This window comes from Phocoena phocoena, chromosome X, assembly GCF_963924675.1.
Source record: "Phocoena phocoena chromosome X, mPhoPho1.1, whole genome shotgun sequence".
Taxonomy (NCBI): domain Eukaryota; kingdom Metazoa; phylum Chordata; class Mammalia; order Artiodactyla; family Phocoenidae; genus Phocoena; species Phocoena phocoena.
In genome coordinates this window covers 89,181,626-89,208,563 of record NC_089240.1, presented here as the reverse complement: position 1 = coordinate 89,208,563, position 26,938 = coordinate 89,181,626, and positions in this window count along the sequence as shown.

Genomic DNA, 26,938 nt, shown 5'->3' with positions numbered 1-26,938 from the left:
ACTGGCTCTTCATTTTACATACCATGCTAAACGTCTGCCCACTATGCCAACATTTGTTCTATAACATATTCATCCTCCAACAGCTTAGGGGCATCTTCTACACAGCAATTAATGACTCATAAAAATAACAAATATGGGGCTTCCCTGGCGGCGCAGTGGTTGAGAGTCCGCCTGCCGATGCAGGGGACACGGGTTCGTGCCCCGGTCCGGGAAGATCCCACATGCCGCGGAGCGGCTAGGCCCGTGAGCCATGGCCGCTGAGCCTGCGTGTCCGGAGCCTGTGCTCCGCAACGGGAGAGGCCGCAATAGTGAGAGGCCCGCGTACCGCAAAAAACCCCACAACCTCCCACCCGCAAAACCCCAAAAAACAACAAAAAAAACAAATATGTAACTTTTAAAGTATTAAGAGTGATTGAAGGATTATACCATTGTCAGTGATTTCAATAATAGACAGCATTACTAAAAAGCTCTTAGACATTGCAGTCCATTCCAAGAAATGCCTTTTTTTCTTTCCTGATTCCTTTAAACATTACTCTTTTGCACTTTATCCCTCAATGCCAAGAGATAATGGGAGCAGTGGCAGCAAATGTCTTGCTCACCAGTGCCTAGCACAGTGCCTGTCACATAGTAGGTACTCACTTGTTAAATGACTGAATTATTAAGCGTCCCATGTTAGCTGGAAAATTCCCACACTGCTCAGATCATGGGCTTTGATGACTTTGTTGAGATACAGCATAAGATTTAGTCTCTTCAAGAGGATTAATGGTCCCCAAAATGCTGGCAGTTCAGAGATATTCTAAAGCTTTGGGAGGAAGAAAAACGGGAGACGTTTTCAACACTTTTTATTTGTCAGAGGATTTCCTGGTAGGCCAGAAAACTACTTTAGAATGATATTGCCTCCTCTTCCACAACTTCTGGTGACTGATGGGATGGAGAATCCCCCAAGTTATTCTATACCATTTTTTTTTTTTTGGCTGCGCCGTGCAGCTTGCGGGATCTTAGTTCCCTGACCAGGGATTGATCCCGGGGCAGTGGCAGTGAAAGTGCCGAGTCCTACCCACTGGACTGCCAGGGAACTCCCTATTCTATACCTTGAAGATCATCATTTGGGCCAGAGTTACTGTCTGGCGAGGGGAATTGCAAAGTTATTTCTTGGTGTCTGTAGGCTTGGCTTTATTATTTGTATGCTATGTTATCTGAATAAATGTGAGGAAAAAAAGGTTAACAAGATGAAAATTGTGGGTATAGTTTTCATGTGTACCTTTTAGTTTTTGCTGTGTTCTAGAACTGTAGACCCCAACACTAACCATTGTCAATTCTATGGTGTAACTTATGGCTTTCATCATAAGATGGGCAGACTGTGTATGTGAATAGCTCAATACAAAATCTCCCTCCACTACCTTTAAATAAGTTCATAGCCTATGTCTTACTAGTGGTGGTGGGTCAGAAGTGTCTGTCATCCTAGAAAAGATGTCCAAAGGGAAACAAAAGTAAGTGGGGAGTGATGGAAGATTATTATTTCAGTGTGCAAAATAGGGAAACTATCTGCCATATCTCTAGGCCCTGACTAGACTTTCTTGGAAATAAGTAGGATTCATTCATTTAAGGAATATTTATGGGGTACCTATTATGTGTCAAACAGACAAAAAAAACAGCCTTTTAACAATTGCTAGGAAAATAATAAAAAGGATAGGAGAATAATAATGGGACTGTCCTTATATAAGGTAGTAAAATTAAAGTCTCATTGAAAAGGTGACATTTAGCTGAGAATGCTACCTGCTATATATGTTTTATGCCTCATTTTGCCGTAAGACCAACTGTTTTATTGAGTTCGGGAAAATATTTTCTATCCCTCTTTTTTTCTTTTTCTGGCCATGCTGTGCGGCTTGTGGGATCTTAGTTCCCTGACCAGGGATCAAACCTGCACCCTCTGCAGTGAAAGCACAGAGTCCTAAACACTGGACTGCCATGGAATTACTGATAATATTTTCTATATGAGAACTTTTCCCACTAAAATAATCTGTAGACACTAGAGAGCAAGTTTTTAGGTTCTGTGCAGAAAGGAAGAGAACTGACATTTATTGAGCATTTGCCCTCAACCAGACTCCTCACATATATTATTTCATTATATTTATTTCCTAAAAGAGGTCCAGGCAGTCTGCATTATTATTTCCATTTTGTGGATGAACATACTGAGACTGAATAAGGTAAAATAACTTGCCCAAAGTAACATAGGAGTCCGGGATTCAAAATTAAGATTGCTTTTCCTCTGAAATCCATGTTCTTGTTATTATACCATGATGCTACCCAGCAGTGTGAGTTAATTCACCAAGAATACTCATTGCTACCATATTGGAAGAGGTACTGCATTAACAGCTTTAGGGATATTCTTTCACTTGACTCATAGTTGGTTCCTGCAGGAACTACTAACATTCTATGTATGAAGAAATCAAGCATGGACTAGGAGACTTAAGCAACTTGCTCAAGTCACATAGCTAGTCAATTACAGATACCCACTTTCACCACCTGATAATTTTTCAGGAGGTGCTCTGCTTGTCAAGCTTTAGACTTATGACTGGGCCAGTTTGATGTTCCCAAAATGGCTTTCTCTCAAAGTCAGGTTGAAGGAAATGCTAACCATTCAGTTGGGTCCTCACATTTCTTCCATCCAGGTCCAGATTCTCTGGGACCAAAGTGAGGCAGTAAAACAAGATCACTCTCCAAATGCAAAGCAAACGGAATAAGACAGGGGGTACTGTTGGTACTTTCCTTTGCCAAAGAAATGCTATTTCCCCTAGGAAATAAAAAAAAGCCAGAAGTCACAAGGGAAGCTCAGCAAGAGAGTGAATTCAGCCTACTGCCAGAAGTAAAATGCATGCCTGTGAGCATCCCTTCCTTTTAAATATAGTTTTCAATACATTACTACTTTTTAAAAAACACCTTTATTGGAGTATAATTGCTTTACAGTGTTGTGTTAGTTGCTGCTGTATAACAAAGTGAATCAGCTATATGTATACATATAATCCCATATCACCTCCCTCTTGCGTCTCCCTCCCACCTTCCCTATCCCACCCCTCTAGGTGGTCACAAAGCACCGAGCTGATCTCCCTGTGCTATGTGGCTGCTTCCCACCAGCTATCTGTTTTACGTTTGGTAGAGTATACATGTCCATGCCACTCTCTCACTTTGTCCCAGCTTACCCTTCCCCCTCCCCGTGTCCTCAAGTCCATTTTCTTTGTCTGCGTCTTTCTTCCTGTCCTGCCCCTAGGTTCATCAGGACCACATTTTTTTCTTTTTAGATTCCATATATATGTGTTAGCATACAGTATTTGTTTTTCTATTTCTGACTTACTTCACTCTGTATGACAGACTCTAGGTCCATCCACCTCACTACAATTAACTCAGTTTCGTTTCTTTTTATGGCTGTGTAATATTCCACTGTATATATGTGCCACATCTTTTTATTTTTAAACATCTTTATTGGAGTATAATTGCTTTACAATGGTATGTTAGTTTCTGCTTTTTAACAAAGTGAATCAGTTATACACATACCTATGTTCCCATATCTCTTCCCTCTTGTGACTCCCTCCCTCCCACCCTCCTTATCCCACCCCACTAGGTGGTCACAAAGCACCGAGCTGATCTCCCTGTGCTATGCGGCTGCTTCCCACTAGCTATCTATTTTACATTTGGTAGTGTATATATGTCCATGCCACTCTCTCACTTTGTCCCAGCTTACCCTTCCCCCTCCCCATATCCTCAAGTCCATTCTCTAGTAGGTCTGTGTCTTTATTCCCATCTTACCCCTAGGTTCTTCATGACTGCTTTTCTTTTCCTTAGATTCCATATATATGTGTTAGCATATGGTATTTGTTTTTCTCTTTCTGACTTACTTCACTCTGTATGACAGACTCTAGGTCCATCCACCTCACTACAAATAACTCAATTTTGTATCTTTTTATGGATGAGTAATATTCCATTGTATATATGTGCAACATCTTCTTTATCCATTCAACTGTTGATGGACACTTAGGTTGCTTCCATGTCCTGACTATTGTAAATAGTGCTGCAGTGAACTTTGTGGTACATGACTCTTTTTGAATTATGGTTTTCTCAGGGGTTATGCCCAGTACTGTGATTGCTGGGTCATATGATAGTTCTATTTGTAGTTTTTTAAGGAACCTCCATACTGTTCTCCATAGTGGCTGTATCAATTTACATTCCCACCAACAGTACTACTTTTTTTAAAGATGTTTTTGAACATTTTTATTATGAAGACAGATGTTTTGTTGTTCTACTCAGAAAACCAAGGTTCACAAACCTGATTTGTCTAAGCAGCTGGAAAATATCAAAAGCAGAAGGGAGAGGGGCTGGAGCCTAGAAAACTTGTGAGGTTGAGGGTATATTTTAGGTTCTGCATTGCTGTTCACGCATCCCCTCCCCTCACCTAGAGTGACGGTGCTCTTGCCATCACACATAGCCTCCTCTATAACCTGGTGTCCTCTCTGCATTTTTACCTCCTCATGTACTGTTCTGAGGAAGGGAGCTGCTAAATTCATCAGAAAACGATGGATAAAGCTAAACATTTTCTCTTCCTAAGGAGGGTGGCTGAATTTTAATAATTTAATGTGTATTACAAACTTCTTGACACTGTGCTAAATATTAAATTTATTTAAGTTTAATCTGTGATAATCCAATAAGGTAGGCATTGTTATTCTTAGCACCACCCTCATTTTATAAATTTGGGAAAATGGTCTCAGAGAGATTGAATAATTTTCCCAAGCCCACCAAGCTAATAAGTAGTACAGATATGATTGGAATATAAGTCTGACTGAATCTTAAGTGTGTGTTCTTAACCAATACTACAGTATTTTGGCTTTAAACCAAAAAGACAAAGCACTAACTGCAATTTAGGTATCAGCAAACTGGATGAGGGAGGTATTTGTGGGGTAGTGAGGAACAGGGAAGAAGACAAAAAGTGTCTTCATGATATCCCTATAATCACACCATGAATTAGGCTGCCTATTCCACTCACTACTCATCCGCTCACTACTCATAATGATGAAGAACGGCTCTTCCAAGCCCAGTGTCTCTCAGTCTATATCATTACTGAATGGGTGAAAATATCATTGTTCTATCCTATGCATGAACAATGCAAGGTGGTTCTAATGCTAAATCATACCCTTTTGGAGAAAAGGGAAAAGGAAATTTTTCTCTAGAGAATTGTTAGCATATGTCCCAAGGGGTTTAAATCTGTATACTACTTGATACTAACCTTTGATTTGTTAGCACCCTTTGAAAGTGAATAAACGTTGCTCAGTTGGTACAACAGAATCCAAAAGTGTACTAAAGTTTACTCTTCTTGACTTGTGGGTTCTACCCGCTTTGACCATTATGCCATGATCAGTTTGCAGGTGAATGAAATAGTCCCAATTCCCAGAAGAATATATTGAATTCTGAGTTGGGTGATATAGCCATTAATTTGGGGATCTTAAATTATATTGGTCTTGCATTAGTAATGGGAAAAGACAACTGGCTTTTTATCTTCATGGATCTACTAACAGAAAAAAGGTTGCTATTTCCATAGGCCTGTCTGGCTACCAAATTACTTTTTAAATTTTTTTGCTTACTGGGCTAGGATTTGGCTTCCTTGGGTCTATGCCCTTGGCTTGGAATGTACTCTCATTTATGCAAATGAGGACCCCAACTAATGAGAGATTTTTTTGTTTGGGATGAATATTCTTCAAATATTAAGTATTTAAAATTTATAGATTAAAGTTAAATTTAAGTAATATTAATTATTTTTTCAAGTGCCTTTAAAACAAACTACTTTGCTGTGAGAAGAAATCCTCAAGCTCATCAACACAAATACTATATTTTATTGATTTCTAAAGGACAAAAAAGTACTTTCTGGTTCATTTAATGCAGTTTCACTCTGACATATTGCTGTTTGTACTGTTACAGGATGTATGTATTGTTATAGGATCAGGATAAACTAGGTTGCAGTGAAAGGAATATGCTCCCTAATTATGTCTTTGTTTTTATCTAAACACGTAGTTGGAATACATCACCCTGATGTCTAAATGTTTACAGAAATTCTGATGGGAAAAAAATGTCATTCTATTTTGTTTTTATTTTCAACTTGAATTGAGAGATTTTTAACATCTTCATTTTATTTAACTTTTTTTTGCTGCCACTGTCAATTTCTATATGAACTATTGGATCACTTGGCTGTTAGCAGTGTGATGATAGCATTTTTATGAGGAAAGGAAGGGTCCTACTAACCCCCACCACATGGGTACCGGCATGTTGTTAGTTAGATGGTCTTAGAAGGTGAAATGAGAGGCTTAGCTCTGTATTTGATATCACTGGGGACACCCATTTAAAGATGAGTAACTTTATGTAAATGATTATTATGTGTTTGCTACATTCTGTTTAACACTCTTCTCCTTTTGAGCAAAAGAGTTGCCTTAATTCTCAGGTCTTCCTGATTGATTCATGCTTGATTCAATATCTTGCCCTATTATGAAGAAATGTCATTATTTTTTGTATTTTTAGACAAGAAACTCATACTGTATTTTTTAAGTGATAAGGAGTTCAGTACTTGCAAAGGTTGGAGTGAGTATAGGCTGACAAGAGTAGAGCAGGAAGAACATTATTCCTGTTTGGTGACATTAGGTCTGCTCTTTGACCTGGAAGCTACCTACTAATACTTCCACCCTCCTGGACACTCCTTTTGCTCTTCTTTCTCTGCAAGTGCCAAAAAATATGTTGCTTATATATGGTGTTGTGGACAGCAGGTGGGAAATGTATGTTATTGAGAGATACATTGCCCCCCAAGACGTGATTAGTATTGAATTTATGTTATTGCCTAATGCAATACTTTTAATCATATTATTATTGTTGTATTTGTTGTCTAATGTAGTTTATCAACTTTAAAATGGCCCTGTTTCTCAGCAATTTGTATTTCATTATGTGTAGATTCCATGGTATAAGTTGAAAGATGTTGAAATCCCTCCCTGCTCCCCATTGTCTCTGTAGTCAGCTGTAGTCAGCCTGTGCCGGTGCCTGAAGTTCCCAACTTAGAGTATCTTTTCATCCCTTGGATCAAGTCTTTGTCGAAGTCTCCTGCTAAAATATATAGATACATGGGAGTTAATAAATCACCCTGAGCCTTTAATTCCTTAGCTTATATGAATTTACAAGATTATATCTAGTATAAAACAGGCTGCTAAAAGAATATGACACAGGGTAAGGAAGTTTAAATAGGAAGAAATGGGGGAGGAAATATTTTGGATATTTCTGGAAATTGGGCAGCAGGTTGGATTAATTCAACAATTTTGCCTGTTGATCCCAATTAAAGGTACATCAAGTGGCCTAACCCTACCTGCATAGCAGTATATTGCATTAACATTGCCTATCTCAATGGTTTCCACATTGTTATTGTTGCTGTTGTTGTTTGTTCTTATTTACCATCTTTTTTCCCCACCTTGCAAACCATGTTGGAGGTCTATCTTTCCTTTTTAGTCTCTCTCCTTTTCAAAGACTCATTTGAATTCTCTTTTGAAGGCCATTTAAATCTGTTAGATTCATCTTCTTTCTAAATGATTTCTAACTGAATAGAGACATGCGGTTGGAACTTGTTTACTGATAGGTTAAGGCATTCAGATAAAAACTGAGAAAATTACTTTATTCTGTTTCTTTTTTTTAAAAAAACTACCTTTTTTGCAATTTTTAAAGCATTCAAGGACCAACAGTGAATTTTCTTAATTTTCTCTTACTTCCAAACAAGGGACATTCTGTCTGCTATCCTTTTTAATTTACTGAAGTGAAAGCTACAGGAGATATTAACTATCTCTGCTCCAAGGTTAACATCTTTCCTCCAATCAATAGAACTCACAATAATCAGGCTTACATTGTAGTTTCCAATTTCTCACCTTTTAGCTTCCAAAGCTTTTTGGGTGGTGCTTTAAAAAAATGTTTTTTATTGGAGTACATAGTGTTGGTTTACAATGTTGTGTTAGTTTCAGGTGTACAATAAAGTGAATCAGTTGTATATATATATATATATATATATATATATATATATATATATATATATATATATACATTCCAGAAATATCTTATAAAGGATTTTATGTTTAGACTTGAGTTTATTGTTGGGAATATTAATACCTGCCTTGTGGGGTTATTGTGGGAATTAAAAGAGACAATGTATGAGAAAGCATTTTGTAATCACAGAAATGTAATTCTGAAAGTCTACCTGCCAGCCTCAAAAAAGCCAGAAAAACCCTTTATGCTTCTCTTTCCTTTGGCTGAGAATCTCTGAATGAGCATTAGTCCTAGAATCAGGCTACCTTGGTTCTATTTTCTGTCACTTTTTAGCTGTGTTATCATTGGACGAGTCACTTAACTTCTATGGGCCTTGATTTCTTCTTCTATAAAACAAAGATAATATCTACCTAACATAAGTATTGAGAGGATTAAATATGATGATATGAAAAATGCATGCACAGTGCTTGGAACACAGGAAGTACTTAATACATTGTAGGTCCCATCCCACTGGTACCATTGTAGGTAACCATTAAAAGCATGAAGAAAACTTTGTCAAAGTAGAGCCTCTATTTTGTCTTACTTGTTGAATCCCACCTTTTCAAAATTGCAAGATCCCCTAAATAACCTTCTTCTGGATTTGTGGTTTGGTTAAGATGATGATTACCAAGGCAGGTTTACAGTGAAATCTGGAATGATCAGTCTACAGCATTGCTCAGTTCTCCTTGTGCAGTTCCATGAGAGACCCACACTTGTTGGAAGAAGCTAACCTTCACAGAGAGAAGAATATGTTCTTTGGTTAAGGTTACAGGAGCAGCTATACACTCCTATGAAAAGGCTCTAGATATATGCATTGGCACCTCTGATAACCTTTTCTCTGTGTGTTGACATTTCTGTTGCCTTTGCATAGTCCTTAATGTTTTAATATGTTTAGGCAAAGTTGATAGGCTCTTGCCTAGCAAAGTAGGACTTAGCTACAACAGAGCCTGGTGGTTTCCATATGTGGACCTTAATATATGAATTATCTTCCAAGATTTGCTTTCAGAATGCTTGACAGGCACATAAATTTACTGATATCAACCTCATCTGTCATTATAATTAGAAAATGAGGCTTTCATGTCTCAATGATATTCTTGACTTACAAACTAGGCATTATATTCCAAGTATCCCATATGCTCTAGATTTCTTTTGTCTTTTAAGACACTCATGGAAGCTCTGCCAGAATTAAGAGGCTGTCAAAGTTCTATTACAAGCATGGTTTAATTACTGATGTAGGGCAAGGGTAAAGAACATATCATAGATGTTATGGCCAAGGCTGAGCCTTCCTACATTGCAGCCCCAGTTATAAACATTTTTCTGTGATGCATATAAACATTAGTGACTTACATGTCTATCCACCTTTTAAACATAGATCCAAGGGCTTCTGCAAAGCAACTGAGTAGAGGTGGTAAACTTAACATGCAGAAGTATACAGAAAGATTGATTATGGGGTCTTTTGAATATTTCCCCTTAAATATCCCAAGGAATTCAGAGACTCTTAATCCCTAAAAAGGATCCTGTCAAGTTTAACCAAACCCAAGGAATTATTTGGGCCCCAGCTCAGTGGATACAACAATGGACATATTCCAGGTTGAGACTGGAATTTATATGGGGGTAAAAGGAATGTGAACAGGTTTTGTTCATTTTCCTTTCCTTCTATCACACAGACATGTTTGTTCCCCACTCTCATAGGAGGGTCATGCAGAGGGAAAAATAGAGTGGGAGAGAGATAAAGCAAGGGAAAAGTGTGTATGTGGGAACCAAGAAGGCAAAAATGGAGAAAATGTCAAGATACAACTAAGCAGGGTGTTGCATTGGGTTTTGTGCAGCAAAAGAAAATGAAAGTTGGAATCAGAAACTCCAAGAGACCAGAGTGGTCTTAAGGGTCTAGCTGGCAAGAGGTTAGTTAGCTTAGGGAAGGTTCTGGGAATCTGAGCTCAGATTTTTATATAGGATTGGACTCACCCATTAAAATCATTTTCTTTTCACATTTCTGGTATCCACTCAGCTAAGTTTATTGAAGCAGTCATTTGTATAATCAAGGTCATAGTTTTCACTGTTAGACATTTATTTCCTTTTGTATTGTGATTATCTATGCAGATTATCAATGTGTCAATTACAACATCTTGATCAGCTTAAAGAGGATAAACCCCATTGCACCCAAAGAAAATTGGGGTGGTTACCATCACTGTACCTTTAGAAATAAAAAAGAGTCATGTATGCCTCCCTCAAGAACTTTACAATCCAGCTGGTTTTCTCCCAGTAGTTTAGCAGCTTGTAGAATCCCCTTGATATCTCAGTTCTTATTGGCTAGGTTATACCATAATAATATGCCAAAATCACAGTTCTTAAAAATGGCTGATGTTTGAGCCAGATTTCACACTCATCTGTGTGGAAGCTTGATTCCTATTAAGTAAGAGGTTGTGAAATATATGGAAAATAGGAGGTACTTGCCCTCATACAGATCAAAAGATTAGGTTGATTGACACTCTTCAAGCAGGGTTGTACCATTTACTATCTTTTTTCTTTTTTCCACCCAACCTAAGTGGTTTTATAACTCTTCAAAAGTTACTTAACAGAGACTGAGCATTAAAGTCCTTATCTGTATAATGGGAGTAATATTATTTACCTTACAGGGTAATTATGAGAATTGATGGGATAAAAATACATAAATTGTCTGTGGTAGAAACCATGAATTGTTTCCCCAAATTCTGCACTATCCTTTCTTTATAGCAGAATGGGTACTTTTATTTTGCCACATGCCCATCTAGAATAAAGACTTCATCTCCCAGTCTCTTTTGAATCTGGGTATGGCCATGTGACTAAGTTCTGACCAAAGCAATTAGGTTGGAGAAGAAGGAACTGACAAGGAACAGGGAGCAACCTCCAGCCAACTGCCAGGAAAGAACTGAATCCTGCCAACTGTGAATTAGCTTGGAATCAGATTTGTCCCCAGTCAAATCTTCACATGAAACACAGCCTCAGTCAACACCTTGATTGTAACCTTGTGAGAGAATGTGAGACAGGAGTTGAAACTAAGCCATGCCCAGATTCTTGACCCACATAACTGAGTCATTTTAAATTGCTAGATGTTGGGATAACGTATAATGCAGCAGTAGGAAATTGGGACAGGGATAAATTATGAATGGAATATGTGAATTCCAGAAAGTGTCCTTAAGGAGACAGAGTGTGCCCTTCTTCAGCTCCTTTGTCTTGATAGATGGAAGAAGTATACAATTACTGGAACTATAGCAGCTATTTTGAACAGTGAAGTGAGAACAGAGCAGAGCAACAGGTAAACAGGGACCTGGATTCCTGAAATTATTATGTGAAATACTGCTATAGATCATTTGTATCTATCTAAACAACAGAGAGAAAAAATACCAACTTTTTGTTTATTTTATTTTGTTTATTTTGATTTTATTCTTGGTTCTCCTGTCACTTGAAGACAAATTTAGTCCTAGCTAATAGGGGTGTCTGATACTACTCTTAACACCTGATAAATATTTAATAAATACTAGTTTTCTTTCTTTGCATCAAAAAGAATAAAATACCTAGGAACATATTTAACCAATGAGGCAAAAGACTTCTCCACTTAAAATTATAAGACATTAATGAACGAAGTTTAAGAAGACACAAATAAATGGAAATATATTCCATGTTCATGGATTGGAAGAATTAATAATGTTAAAATATATATACTACCCAAAGTAATCTACAGATCCAGTGCAATTCCTATCAAAATCCCAATGGCATTTTTCACAGAAGTGGAAAAAAACAATTCTAAAATTTGTATGGAACCACAGAAGGACCCAAATAGCTAAAGCAATCTTAAGAAAGAAGAACAGAGCTAGAGACACACACTCCCTGATTTCAAACTATACTACAAAGCTATAGTAATTAAAACAGTATGGTTTTGGCATAAAAACAGACTCATAGATCAGTGGGACAGAATAGAGAGCTAAGAAAAAAACCCCACATATATATGGTCAATTTATTATAAGGAAGCCAGGAATATACAATGGGAAAAGGACAGTCTCTTAATTAAATGGAGTTGGGAAAACTGGAGATCTGCATACAAAAGAATAAAACTGGACAACTACCTAGCACCATATACAAAAATTAACTCGAAATGGATCAAAGACTTGAATATAAGACCTTACACTATTAAACTCCTAGAAGAACACACAGGCAGTAAACTCCTTGACATCAGCCTCGGTGATGATTTTTTGGAACTGACAACAAAAGCAAAGGGAACAAAAGCAAAAATAAATGGGTAGGACTACATCAAACTAAGAAGCTTTTGCACAGCAAAGGAATAATCAACAAAAAAGGCAACCTATTAAATGGGAGAAAATATTTGCAATTCATAAATCTGATAAGGGGTTAATATCCAAAATATATAAAGAACTCATACAACTCAATAGCAAAAACTCAAAAAATCTGATTTTAAAATGGGCAGAGGATCTGAATAAACATTTCACCAAATAAGACTTTCAGATGGTCAACAGGTACATGAAAATATGCTCAACATCACTCATCAGAGAAATGTGAATCAAAACCACGAGATATCACCTCACACCTGTCACAATGGCTATCATCACAAAGACAACAAATAACAAGTGTTGCCAATGATGTGGAGAAAAGGGAGCTCTTTTTTTTATTTTTTTAACATCTTTATTGGATATAATTGCTTTACAATGGTGTGTTAGTTTCTGCTGTATAACAAAGTGAATCAGCTATATATATATACATATATCCCCATATCCCCTCCCTCTTGCATCTCCCTCCCACTCTTCCTATCCCACCCCTCTAGGTGGTCACAAAGCACCGAGCTGATCTCCCTGTGCTATGTGGGAGGGGAGGGAATGTATCAATTTACATTCCCACCAACAGTGCAAGAGGGTTCCGAAAAGTCACCTCTTGTGCACTGAAGATGGGAACATAAACTGGTTGCAGCCATTATGGGAAACAGTATGGACATTCCTCAAAAAATTAAAAAATAGAACTACCATATGATCCAGAAATTTCACTTCTGGGTATTTATCAAGAAAAAGTAAAAACATTAACTCAGAACATATTTTCACCCTCATGTTCATTGCAGCATTATTTACAATAGTAAAGATATGAAAATAACTTAAATGTCATGGATAGATGAATGGATAATGAAAATATTACACACATACACAATGGAATATTATTCAGCCATAAAAAGAATGAAGTCTTGCCATTTGTATCAACATGGATGGACCTTGAGGGCATTATGCTATGCGAAATAAGTCAGAGAAAGACAAATACCATATAATCTCACTTATATGTGGAACCTAAAAAGAAAAAAAACTCAGATACAGAGAACATATTGGTGGTTACCAGAGGCCTGGTGTGAGGCATGGGTTAAATGGATAAAGGGGGTCAAAAGGTACAAATTTCCAGTTAAAAATAAGTAAGTCATGTGAATTTAATGTACATCATGGTGACTATAGTTAATAACACTGTATTGCATATCTTAAAGTTGCTAAGAGAGTAGATTCTAAAAGTTCTCATCATAAGAAAAATAATGAAACTATGTATGGTGATGGATGTTTACTAGACTTATTGTGGTGATCATTTCGGAACATAAACAAATATCAAATCATGTTGTACACCTGAAGCTAATAAAATGTTATATGCCAATTATACCTCAATAATTTAGAAAAAGAAATTCTAGTTTTCTTTCTACCCCAAGTGTCATGGAAGAATGAATACAATATACATTGTGGTGAAGTTCTTGTCTTTCAGGAACATGCAGTCTAACTTCAAAATTGTTTTAATGGTTTAGCTAAATTTTTCTCACTAAACTCCATTCCCAGAAGTCTCTCCCTCTTAACATTTAAATATGCCAGATTCTCTAAAGAATGCTGAATCTGTTTTGTAATGGGAAAAATTTATTTTGTGATAGCAATATTCACCCCTAATTCTATCCATTGGTTAAAAAAATGGAGCTTTCTATATTTTTCTTCTTACTTAACTAAGAATCTTTACATATATAATGCATTCTGGCTTTATCACTGGCAAATTGTATTAATTTACCCAAGCTCCTTACCATCTTGGAGACTCAGACTCCCCATTGGCAAGACAAAAATAATATTACCCTCCTCATAGTGTAGACTAAATGAGATAATGCACCTAAAATATTTATCATAGTACTCCACACAAGTAAATACTATATAAATTCAAGTATCATGTTATTTAAAGTGTTATTATAAATACATTTCTCTAGGACAAAATTTTTGAGTTGATCTTGGCCTATTTTAAATTAATATATTGACTCTGAGGTCCTCTGGAGACAATGCTTAAACCTGAAAGAATGAGTCTGATGTTGAAATACTCAGGTACTAAGGCAGACTAATAGGGTGGATTTTTTTGTTTTGTTTTGTTTTTGTTCAGGGGGTGAACTTTCCCAAACATCCATCAAATTCCTCTCCATGAAGGAAGGCACCATCAATTCTTATAACAACAGATGATTACCTTTTTTTTTGAAGAACTTCACAGGTGGAAACTTTATCCACCCTACCTCACCTTTATTCAGTATTCCATTATGTTTTCCTGTCCCTTAGCTCTTCAAGAAGCTCTTCCTTAGGTCTTGGTTTGTATACCTGGACTCATAGAAAGACCTAAATACCTAGAAGTTTCTTCACTAGCTGACCTTTGGTATCATTTACAACTTATACAATGTATATATTTAAGGACAAAATGGAGCTCAAATTTTGGTCTCTCTGGATTTTATGTGCTTTTGGCTGTGGGGCTCATCTGTGGGATAATTAATTTTGGCAAATATTTGCTGGCCTGGTTTTCTGGAAGTAAGAGATTGTCATTAATCTGGTCCCAGGTTCTTATGAATTTCTCTATGCTGCTCATCCAGATGCTTTGGCTTGCCAGAGACTCCTCAATACTAAAATTTTCATACAAAGCTCTGTGCTCTCCACCCGGCTCAAGCAGCTTAGTTCCCTCAGGAGTGTGCTCAGAATTGAAATCACTGGAAAATTATTGTAGCTCTAATTGATGATAAAGAAATCCTGAGCTGGCCCCAGGGTTTAACAGGATCAGATATTTTATAAAAATGAGCTTTTGACAGAACAAATAGCATCTATAGGCTTTAATGTTAATGAAGAAGTACATTCTTCATAGAAGATAAAGATGTTCTAACTTGTCATCATGAGATTTCAGTGTGGTTTTCTTTCTTTTTCTGGCTGTGTAGCTAGATATGGTTATACACTTTACTCTCCTTTCGAAGATTTGGGGTGTGTGTGTGTGTGTGTGTGTGTGTGTGTGTGTGTGTGTGTGTGTATACATCTCCTTATCTCCAGAATGAAGTAAACAGACTATTTTTTTAGAAAGTGTGATACTTGTGACATTGATATTCATGGTTTTTAACCAGTGGTGCTAAATGTCCACAGATTTTAATGCTCTATGCCAGAGACCAACGAAATTTTCCACTAGTTGATGTGATTGCCCGTCAGAGTGTATTTAGAGTCTATTTTCTCTCCCTGTCTTGTATTGTGGCATATCCTACCTTATTCACACCCACTTGGATGGCCATAACTTAAAAAAAAAACAGAAAACAGTAAGCGTTGGTGAGGATGTGGTGAAATTGGAACCCTCATATATTGCTGGTAGGAATATAAAATGATACAGCTGCAGGAAAACAGTTTAGCAGCTCCTCAAAAAGTTAATCATAGAATTAATACAGAACTCAGCAATTCCACTCCACTCATAGGTATATACCCAAAAGAACTGAAAATGGGTGTTTAAGAAAAAAGCCTATACATGAATGTACATAACAGCACTATTCACAATAACCAAAAGGTGGAAACAACCCAACCCAAGTGTCCATCAGCTTATGAGGAGATAAACAAAATGTGGTATATCCATATAACGTAATATTATTCAGCCATTAAAAGGGGTGAAGTACTAACACATGCTACAATATTGATGAACATTGAATATGTGATGCTAACTGAATTATGCCAGACACAAAAAGTCACATATTGAATGATTCCATTTATATTAAATAACCAGAATAGGTAAATACATAGAGCCAGGAAGCAGATTGGTGGTTGCCAAGGGCTGGGGGGAGGAGGGAAGTAGTAGTGATTGCTTAATGGGTATGGAGTTTTCTTTCGGTGTGATGAAAATGTTTTGGAACTAGATAGAGGTATTGGTCACACACAAAACATTCTAAATGTACTAAATGTCACTTAATTGTACACTTTAAATGGTTAATTGTATGTTACATGAATTTAACCTCAAAAATGTTAAAAAAATTTTTATCTTATTGGTTTATCAAGGAACTCTACTGGCTTCTTTAGTAGACTGTCACATTCATGTTGCTTTTGTGGTAATGTGTGTTATAGCAGTGAGGTTCACATTTTGCACTCTGAAATGAATTGGGTTTTAGAGTGCAGAAGATACAGAAAAACACCTCTTTGAGGTAAAGGTATATATTTTTAAAAAACAGTATTAGCCAGTTGACAGCCCCAATGTCCAGTTAAAACGCTCTTAAAGTCATCTGGGTCAACCTAATCCCTAATTATAACTCTCTTGGGTGCCATAGATCATGGCTATTGAAAATCAATGAGTCTAACTGAAACACTAACTTTCTTCTGTTTAACTTGTCGCATGTTATACTTCAGCAACAGTATCCTGTTTGCACATCTCCAGATATGAATTTTATTTCATTTCTTGTTCTCTTTGTATTTTCTGTACATTTTCTTTGGAATGTTCTTCTCCTTGGTCACATAGCACACTTTTACTCTTCTTTTGAGACCTAAGTCAAAGTATCACCTCTTCAAGAAGACTTAGGTAGAATAGCAGAAGGAAAAACTAATATCTTGTACATACTTCTGTTAGTCCACTTAGGACAGGTAATTATAATTGCATGCTTGAATTTCTAACTTCCACACTAGACTGTGTTCCTTAAGGACGGGAACCTTATCCACTGTGCTCTCTGCTATGTTTTTTTCTGCCTGGGAAATTGCAGGGCCTATAAGAGGAATTCATAAATGTATGTTATGCAAAAGACAGTATGATGTTCATTTTCTTGGAGGCAAGAAAATAATGAAAACACCCTTGGAAATCTAGTAATATCTGAGAGTGATCTCAGCTGCCATCGAATTCTTTTTGAGAATTTTAGCTTCAAGGAATCCTGTCTCAAAGCCTTAATCATCTATCTCCTCCCAAGATATAATGTCTCTGCTGTTTTGTTCCCAGCTTCTCCAGTTCAGAAAGGTTCCTGATTATTTGTGCTGGCAAGAGTATTTCCTGTAGATGCTCTTAATGTAAAATACAGCATTCTGAGATCATGGGATCTACACCGAAGAACTTTTTTTCTACTTGTATCTGCTGCCATGGCTCAATTGTTCTGAAGACTTGGACACTTCTTTTGTGACCTGATTTTCTCTAAAAAAGACAACTCCCTCATCCCTAGAGCCCTTGAAGGTCTCTAGAAGATTTAGCGAGGCAGATGAGTCCGCCAACCCCAGCACTCTGCCAGTTTCCATCCTGTACATGTTTTTAACCCTCAGGGTAGAGTGAATGCCTGGAGATATTCTTTCATAACATTTGTTTGGCAAGAAAAATAGAAAAAAATGATAGCAGCCAAAGGTCACAGTTTCTACATTCTGCAAGAATATCTTTAAGCATATTCTGCTTTTATTTTTGTAAAGTAAAAAAGCTCATTTTTGTAACAACTCCTTGCATTCTTTTTTGTTTTGTTTTGTTCCTGGGATGGGACTATCTCAGCTCTAATTCTAGATTGCTTGTATCATTTGTATTTTTGTTTTACTTGAAAGTGTTATGCTATATTCCCTACCTTTTCTCTTATTATGCATCCCATCCTTCCCATATTTAATTTTCAACTTCTAGAGGAGGCACTCTTAATAAGGGACCACTGGCCCTTAATGGCACACATAGATGGCCTTCTGGATATACATGAAGCCTCTCAGATTTGTGAGCTGAGCAAACTTATGTATATTCGTATATTTTTTGAGGAATCGAATCCATAAATTTCACCAGATTCTCAACATGGTCTATGAGCCAAAAATATGTTCAGAACTATCACTGTATACAAACCTAGACAAATCTGCCTTAAGAGACTTCTTCAGAAAATAAAGTGTCTCTGGCCTGAAAAGGAGTTTCTTCTCAAGAGGAGCTTTCTTTTTCTTTGGGGAGTTCTCATGAAATGAGACTAGAACTTTCTGGATTTTAAAAAACTGGTATTGGAATTACACCCTCACACCTAGAGATTGAGTCTCCTTGTTCAAGCTGCTGGAACTTACAGACTACTAGCTGAGCTGTTAGAAATCACATAAAAATCACCAGTTGTAGCTCCTAAAGGAGAAACAGCAAAGGAACTGTTGCTGGACTTATAAATCTTTTTCAAATATTTGAGGTCCAGTTGTTATTTGTAGGTTGCTGGGGAAAATGTTCCAGCATATTAATATCTGTGAATTTATATGTGTAAACCTGTGTACATTTCTTTATCAATCTGCATTTATTCAGCACTCTAAGATGATTTACACCCTCCCAGTCCCTGAATACCCTGAGGACAGAGTGTTACACATACTCCCAATTATTTATGCATAAAAATATGAGGTTTGGCTATTGGACCCACTGACATAGCTAAACATTTTTGGCCTCCTCACAAGGTAAAGAGTGGAGATGTGGCGGTTTGTGGACTTACATTCCATAGTCTGCATTGGTCTGTGGGGGAAGTAAAAAGTGGGGAGAAAAAGTTTCTTCAACTTCTTAAGCTACACTCTCAGAAACAGTTTCACCCATTGAGGCACAATATCAGAAGTAGGACACTTTCAGCTTTTGTCAACTTGGAGCTCTAATTTCTGCCCTTAAATCATCCCCTTCCCCAATACTATATGCTATGCATATGTTTGCCTTTGTGAGATGGGGGAGGGTTACATATGAAGTGCTTATATTTCATACTTGGTACATTTCTTGTCTAGGATCATAAGAGCAGGGACCATGATTTAAACTTTACATGCACAATGTTCAGCATATAATAATATCTACTGATTGATTTCAATTTTCATGTTGACTAGTAATTTCTGACCTTTACTGACTTAAAATGATATCTGTGAGTCCTAGAGATAGGGTGGTTGGACTTTCATTTAAAGGTACAAAACCAAAAGGCAGAGATCACCAAATACAGGCATTCTTTTCTTACTGGTGGTCAACTTCGTTTGGATCTAGTTAGATTGGATATAACTAGTTAGACTGGACAAGACTGGAAGCTTCCAAGACTTACTTTCATTCACACAAGCATGACAGATGACCCTTCTAATAGGTGTATTAAAATACATGGAAAAGAATCCAGTTTCCAAAATTGTCCCACATGGTAAGACCTGTGTTGTTTAGTTCAAGTCAATTTGGCGATGAGCAAGGAAGTTTTACAGAAGGGCAAGTCAGATGAACTATTGTTTCAACAAACCCTTCTTTTCTGGGAGCTTATTGGCCATCCATTAAAATGTAAGTGCTATGCGGACAGGCATTTGTATTTGTTTTGTTCACTTTAGTGACCTAGTGAGTAGAACAGTGCCTGGCAGAGAGAGTGCTCAGTAAAACTTTCCAAGTAGACTCAATTAACAAGAGCTTAGTGAGCAGTAATTATATGCCTAACAAAGTGGTAATTTCTTTGAAGATACGAAGAAAATTTTAAATATGAAGCACTCCTTATCCTCCATAAATTTAGAATCCACCTGAGAAGATTAAATAAGCAGATATAAAAACAATTACAGAGACGCAAGAGGGAGGAGATATGGGGATATATGTATAGCTGATTCACTTTGTTATAAAGCAGAAACTAACACACCATTGTAAAGCAATTATACTCCAATAAAGGTGTTTAAAAAAACAACCCTCAAAAAACCAACACCGAAAAACAATTACGTGCTAAAGCACCCAGACCAAAAACAGATGTTTGAGTTCTCTTTATGGCTCTGCTACTAATATGCTGGGATACCTTGGACAAGTCACTTTATTTGGGGTCAATATAATTTCCTTATTTGAAAAATTGTGCATTACATAAAATTAGAGATTGAAAATAAGACAGTGCTATATTTACAAATTCAGAGAAACAGGAGACACAGTGGACTTGTAATAGCCAAAGAAAGTGTTAGGCAAAAGATGGACTAGAACTTGGCCCTGAAAGATGAATGTCAGTTAATTTTGTGGATGGAAGGATTAAAAGAATTTCAGGAAGAAATACAGTATATACAAAGGCATAGAATAAAATATGAGTTTGACTTAGTTAGGATGTCTTCAATAGTTGAGAATATATTTTGGAGAAGAGGGAGGGATAAAGTTGCCGAGAGGGAGAAGTTCATGTAGTAGGAGGTGCAAAGTGTCAGAAAAGAGACTTGGACCCAATTCAGGAGATAAGAATCAGTCATGTATAAAGTGTGTTTGTGTGTGTACATATAGTGTTTATAACAGTGCCTGGCACACAGTGAACATCTATGTCTAAACAATTACGTGCATGTGTGTGAAATAGAAGGGGAGGTGGAATGTAGTAAATAAAAATTGAGTGAAAAGATTAGTCTGACAAGAGTGTAGTAATAATAGTGTTCAAGATGGATTAGAAGAGAGATCAGCTAGATGGGTATTTCACTATCTGAGCATATAGTCATGGAACTATAATCATAGATCCCAGTTGAAAATATTCTTAGATATCGAGTACTTTAACCTCACACTTAAGGTAGGAATCCTTTCTGCATTCTCCCAATCTCTGACAGTTTGCAGTGACAGAGTTTACTGTTTTGCAAGGCAGCCCATTCCATTTATGGGTATTTTGTATCCTTAGAGCTTTCTGATCCTAAGCTTAAATTTGCCTCCTCATGACTTCTACTCATTATCTTGGTTCTCCCCTTGGGACTGCACTGTATATGTCTAATTTTGTTTCCACATCATATTCTGGCTAAATTTTCCCTTTTTCAGGAAAAAAAAACATTTCCAGTTTCTTCAAACATCCCTCCTTGGCATGATTTTAGAAACTTCACCATCTGGACTATCTTATTCTGCAATGTCTTTAGACTGATAGACTTCCCATTAGAATGTGGGTGCCCAGAAATGAACACAGCCTACAAGATGTGGTCTGACTAGTGCTGAGTCCCTCCTTTGAACTGGGCATTCTCTTTGTATTGCTCTCTTCTAACACTACATTTGCTTTCTAAGGAGCTACATCACACTATTGACTCATTTCAACTTCTGATTGCCTAAAAGCCACAACTATGTAATGGCTTGTTGACCTGGTGTACTTCCTCTTTACTATTTTGGCCTTTCAAACCTGTTGATATCTTGTGAGTAGAAAATCCAGGGGACTAGGCAGGTTGAAAAACTACTTCTTTCTTAAAAATGTCTAGGTTTGTTGTTATTTGGGGGGAGAAGGGAGTGTTGAGGTATAGTTACAACTCTGTAATTCAAGAGTAGTTGGAAGATCTATCTACTGAATCAGTGAAAAGTCTGAATCACTTTCTAATGTGAAAAAAATGATGTTTGAAATAACAATAGTAATTGGAATAAAGGCTTTGAAATTTTCAAGGAAAGGATGTGTTAGTCATTTTTGAGTAACAGGCATGACTAGTAATTAACAGTACCCTACCTTACACATATTTCATGTTTAGAATCCTTTAAAATAGTCCCTGTAATGGTCAATGTTGGACATTAATTTGATGAGCCAACATTTTTTCCCTATACAGCAGAGAGAAAAATACAAGTAATAGCTAACTCTTTTATAGCAACTACTATATGTGAGGCTGTCTTCTAAGCACTATACATGTTCATTTGAACTTCTCAATGATTCCATAATGTGAGCACTATTGTTATAATCACTTCCTCATCTCTATTTTACAGCTGAGGAAACTGAGGTATTGAGAATTTAAGTAAATTCTGCAAAGCCAGTAATTTCAAATATGGAATTTGAATCCAGATAGTCTGGCTCCAGAGTTGGTGCTCATAGTATTTCTCATATACAATCACTCATTTCAATCAGAATAGCAGAATCCAAATACTGATTTACAGTATCTAGAAAATGTACCCAACTTGCTTGGGCTAAGAAGACCAAATTTAAGTAAGTTAAGTTTCTATACTACAGACTAATATATCTTCTCTCCTGCAAGTGGTGGTGGTGGTTGTGGGGGAGGAAATTTTTCAATTGATTCCAGTCCCTTTGTGCATGTAGTATATTTGATTAAACATTTTAAAATCTCACAGATGAATCCACATGACATAAAGACGTTTGAAAGATTTAAAGTTATATGAATTGGCAAAACATTGGCTGCCCTCCACCTGAAAAGGTGGATGGATGGATAAATATCTTAAGGATCCAGTTTATGAATTGCTGAGAGCATGACTGGAATAATGGAAAGAGAGGTCAAATAGAAATATTGGATTCTACTTTTGCCTCTGTCACTAATTAGCTCTCTGGCCTTGGATAAGTCACTTAACCTTTCTGAGTCTCAGTTTCCCCCTCTTTAAAATAAGAGGATTAGATGATCTTTCAGGACTCTTCCAATCCTAACATTCCATGTTTTAAAAGATTAAAGGAAACCAATGGTAGAGAAGTAGAAAAAATGTTTAAAGAACCGCCATGAATGGAGAAATAAAACCTAGCTTTGGCCTCACCAGTTTTAATCACCCTGGGTTGTAACTGGAGCTGAAAAACAAAGGAGATCAATGACCCTCATCCTCCACAATGTGGCTCAGAACTGGGTTTGCTCACATTAAAAGAAAGGAAAGAGAAGGGAAGGAAAAAACAAATATTTCAACCTAATAAAGCTAATTTCATGTGAATTGGCATCAGTGCAAAAAAATTAGATGAGTAGTTTACAGTATATCTCCCATAATAATCTGGCTTGTCTTGAAACGTTGAGCTTTTTAAACAAATTTTACTGCCTAGTCTACGGCTTTGTGGTTTCATCGTGCTCAAGGAAAAATGCTGACAACTTGTTTTCTGTTTCCACTGGCAGCATTACTGTTTTTAAATTGAAATGATAAATGGTTGGGTATGGTGCAATGGTAGAACTCTGAATTCTATACTGATATTCTATATTTCTCTTTAATGAATACATTTTAATTCCCTGGTAGGTTTCAACTGTGTTAGACAAAATGGCCATCATGTGATAATTGTAATCAGTGAACAATTATATGTATTTTGGTCCTAACACTTGAGGTTACATCCTAATTTAGGCTTTTTTTTTTCATTATATGGGAGTACTTTCAAGAAGACCAGGGAACTCTGAAGAGAAAATTCCTTTTTGTTTTTTCTACTTGGGGAAACACAGGTGTGCAGAATATTTTTGTAAATTTTTTTATCTGTGACTTTCAAAGCATTTGAGAACAGTTGATTTGTATTTTCTCCACACATATTGCCAAAGACAGTGCTAGAGACCTTGGAAAGATACATTTTGATCTGAAGCAAGATTTTTTTTTGTTTTTATGTTTTTTTGCCATGTGCTTATGAAATTGAGCACCTGATAATCAAAACCAACTCACCAAATTTGAGCTTAGTCCTTTTGATGCCTTATTTGAGTCTTTGGGGGAAGGCTTAAACCTTTACATCTTCATCTGTCAAATGAGCTGATACAAGCCCCAAACAACATTATGCTCAATGGTTTTTAACCACTGTGGAAGATGGAGCAAAGGCAGCTATCTGTGTTAAGTAGTGTTGTTTATATTGACAAAATTATTCATAGGTGAAGCATATTCTTGTTGGGTCCTCTGCTTGGTGTCCATCTAAGTCTTACTCCTATCTTCAGCATAATTCCAGCATTTCCTGTGTACCCAGTGCTTTCACGAATTCCAGAATCCTTTCTATTTTCTGTCTCTGTCTCCTTCCACCTTTATGAAAATGTATACATTAATTGACTCATAATTATAGGCTTTTGTATTCCATGTCACTTGAGCAAGTCACTTAGTTTCTGGGCCTCAGTTTTCCCATAAGTAAAATAAAGGGGTTGAAATAGATGACCTTGAAGGCCCCTGTTCAGCTCTAGAATCGTATGAGTTAATACCTGTGTAATGTGGTATCTAGTAAATGTACTTTACTTCCTGATAGAAGAGTTTGGTAGAATCATAAAGGCCAGATTGTGGCAACTCCCTGGGAATATTATGATTTAACGTAGTTAAAATTATTTTAGAACACCAATGATAGGCATTTCAGGGAATTCCTCATGGTTTTTGATTTCCTTAAAATCACATTCCATAAATGGCTACCTACTTTGTTCATAGTCAACTCCTTTTGTTGGTTTTCAGGTAGCAAATATCCAGTCATTTCATAACCAGAAGAAAAGATTTATATGTAGTCTTTTGGACTTAACTCCTTATTTAGTTGAGTTCAGATCCTCTTAGGGAAATAAACAATATTTCTGAAGTTTCTTTAGCAAACTGTCCTTTACTGTTGGTATCATCCCAGCCACACTTTCCCAGATAGTTCATTATGATCAACTCTTCCAAAATATTGTCTCACTCTGAAAAGCATCACTTCTCACAAATGCTATTCATGAATCAGATGTCTTTTTTAAGTTTAAAAAAAAACTCCTCTTGAAAACAGCTCATCTAGTGATATTATCAACAAGATTCCTAATAAGCTTTGGTGCATTTTAAATTTCTATGACAAAAAAGTAGTTCAATTTTGCCCAGGTTAAGGAAATAGACAAACCATGGTGGAATTTTTTTTTCTTTTGGCTTCTTTTTCTTTTAAAACAAAGAACAAAATGACAAATCCAAAATCTGAGACATCTGGATGTTTCCCATCATGTGGCTTAAGCATCTGCATTTTTCACTTCTCATCCAGATGTTTTGGTCTTATGTAAACCTAGCTAAAGTGAAGGAGAATATCAAGCAATCATCTGGGGACTTTGATTAACATGGACAGCAAATCTGAATAATCCATGTTCTGAGAGTCCTGTTTTTTGTCTAGCTCAGAACACATTACTAATGAGGTCAAAGTTACCATAGGTTTGTTCCTTGTATGGGCCAGTTAGCTCTGATTTTTTCCATGACCACAGAATGCACCTCTAGCCTCAGCCAGCTGTCTGGAAAATGAGTGTCCTTGGTCCTACAGGTAGTCATGCAAGAAACTGAATAGCTGATCTCTACCAATTGGAAAGTAAAATAAAAATGCGTTTCCTATGGATGGTGGGTCAGTGGTGCCTTTTTTGTATGAAAATAATTATAATTATTATAATATCAACTCTTATGTAGTGACTATTTTGTGTCAAACACTGTTCTTAGCACTTTATGTGCTAAGAACATTAAATCACAATGTTCACAACAACCCTGTGTGTATTATTATTATTCTCATTTTACAGGTGAGGAAATAGGGTCACAGAAAGTTAAGTAATTTGCCCAAGATGAAAATGGATGACATTCTCATTTTTCTGTTCATTTTCCCACATTCCCTCTGTCAAGAAGGTCGGGTTACAATGTACTGACTGTCTAGAAAATATGTCAAAAGAGGAGAGAAACTTGGATATTTTTGCATAGTGAATTAATTGGTGGACCTGCTACTGTGGCACGCCAGTTGCCCAGTAAAGGAGGTTAATCTAATTCCTATTCTTCCACCCAATATGATAATTATCGGCATAAAAGTACCCTTTGCAAAAAAGAAAAACAATGTTTTTGTTGGCAATAAGTCAGTATATAAAGTATATATTTAAGAAACAGGACTATGTGGTTAGGAGCAATGAACTACATTGGGTGGCCCCATAGAACTAAATTGTCTGAATGTTCTGAGGAAGAATGATTTCTTTGACTGGAAAAATGCTTAAGAAACTTTGATCTCCAACCACAAATTGACTTAGAATCCTAAAATTCTAGACCTAGACAGGACATAAAGAGATAATCTGCTTTTCTTTTTTTTAAATTGTAAACAATAAATTACTTGTTGAAAGAAGCAAAAGAAAAAAAATTCCTCTTATATTTTTAAGGACTCCAGGAATTAAAAGTTCACAGATGCTCTCAAATTTATTTGTCCATTTATCAAGAAATGTGATGTGAGCGTCTACTCTGTGACCAGCACTGTTACGTGTGCTTGGATTATAACAAGGAATAAGACATGACCATTTATCTTCAGTAACTCTTCATCTAGTCTGGTGTATTCTGCTTTAGAAAGTAAAGGCTCTCCTTCCTATAACTTTCCTGCCTATTTTAAATTAATTAATTAATTAATTTTTGACTGCATTGGGTCTTTGTTGCTGTGCACCGGCTTTCTCTAGTTGCGACGAGCGGGGGTGACTCTTCATTGCAGTTCGCGGTCTTCTCATCGCGGTGGCTTCTCCTGTTGCAGAGCACGGGCTGTAGGTGCATGGGCTTCAGTAGTTGTGGCACACAGGCTCTAGAGCGCAGGCTCAATAGTTGTGGCGCATGGGCTTAGTTGCTCCGTGGCATGTGGGATCTTCCTGGACCAGGGCTCGAACCTGTGTCCCCTGCATTGGCAGGCGGACTTTTAACCACTGTGCCACCAGGGAAGTCCCTTTCCTGCCTATTTTTAGTTTCATCTTCTAGCATTATGGAAAAGAATTGCTCAGCATCTTACTAATGGAGACTATGTTCATTAAGCTACATTTCCTTTTCCTTCTGGGCAATGCTAGACTACATTTCCTACCCCCTAAACTCTCTCCCCCTTTCCGCCCTCTTGGCATATGAGTGGTTTTTATGGGCCATTTGGTACCAGCTTCCATGCCCTCTTTCTTTACCAATCTACTGGCTAAATGGTGAGGATTCCTTGGACCTAGAGGATATCAGAGAAACAAAATGGAAAAACCCTATCTCTGACTGTGGAGCAGAGCCTCTCCTC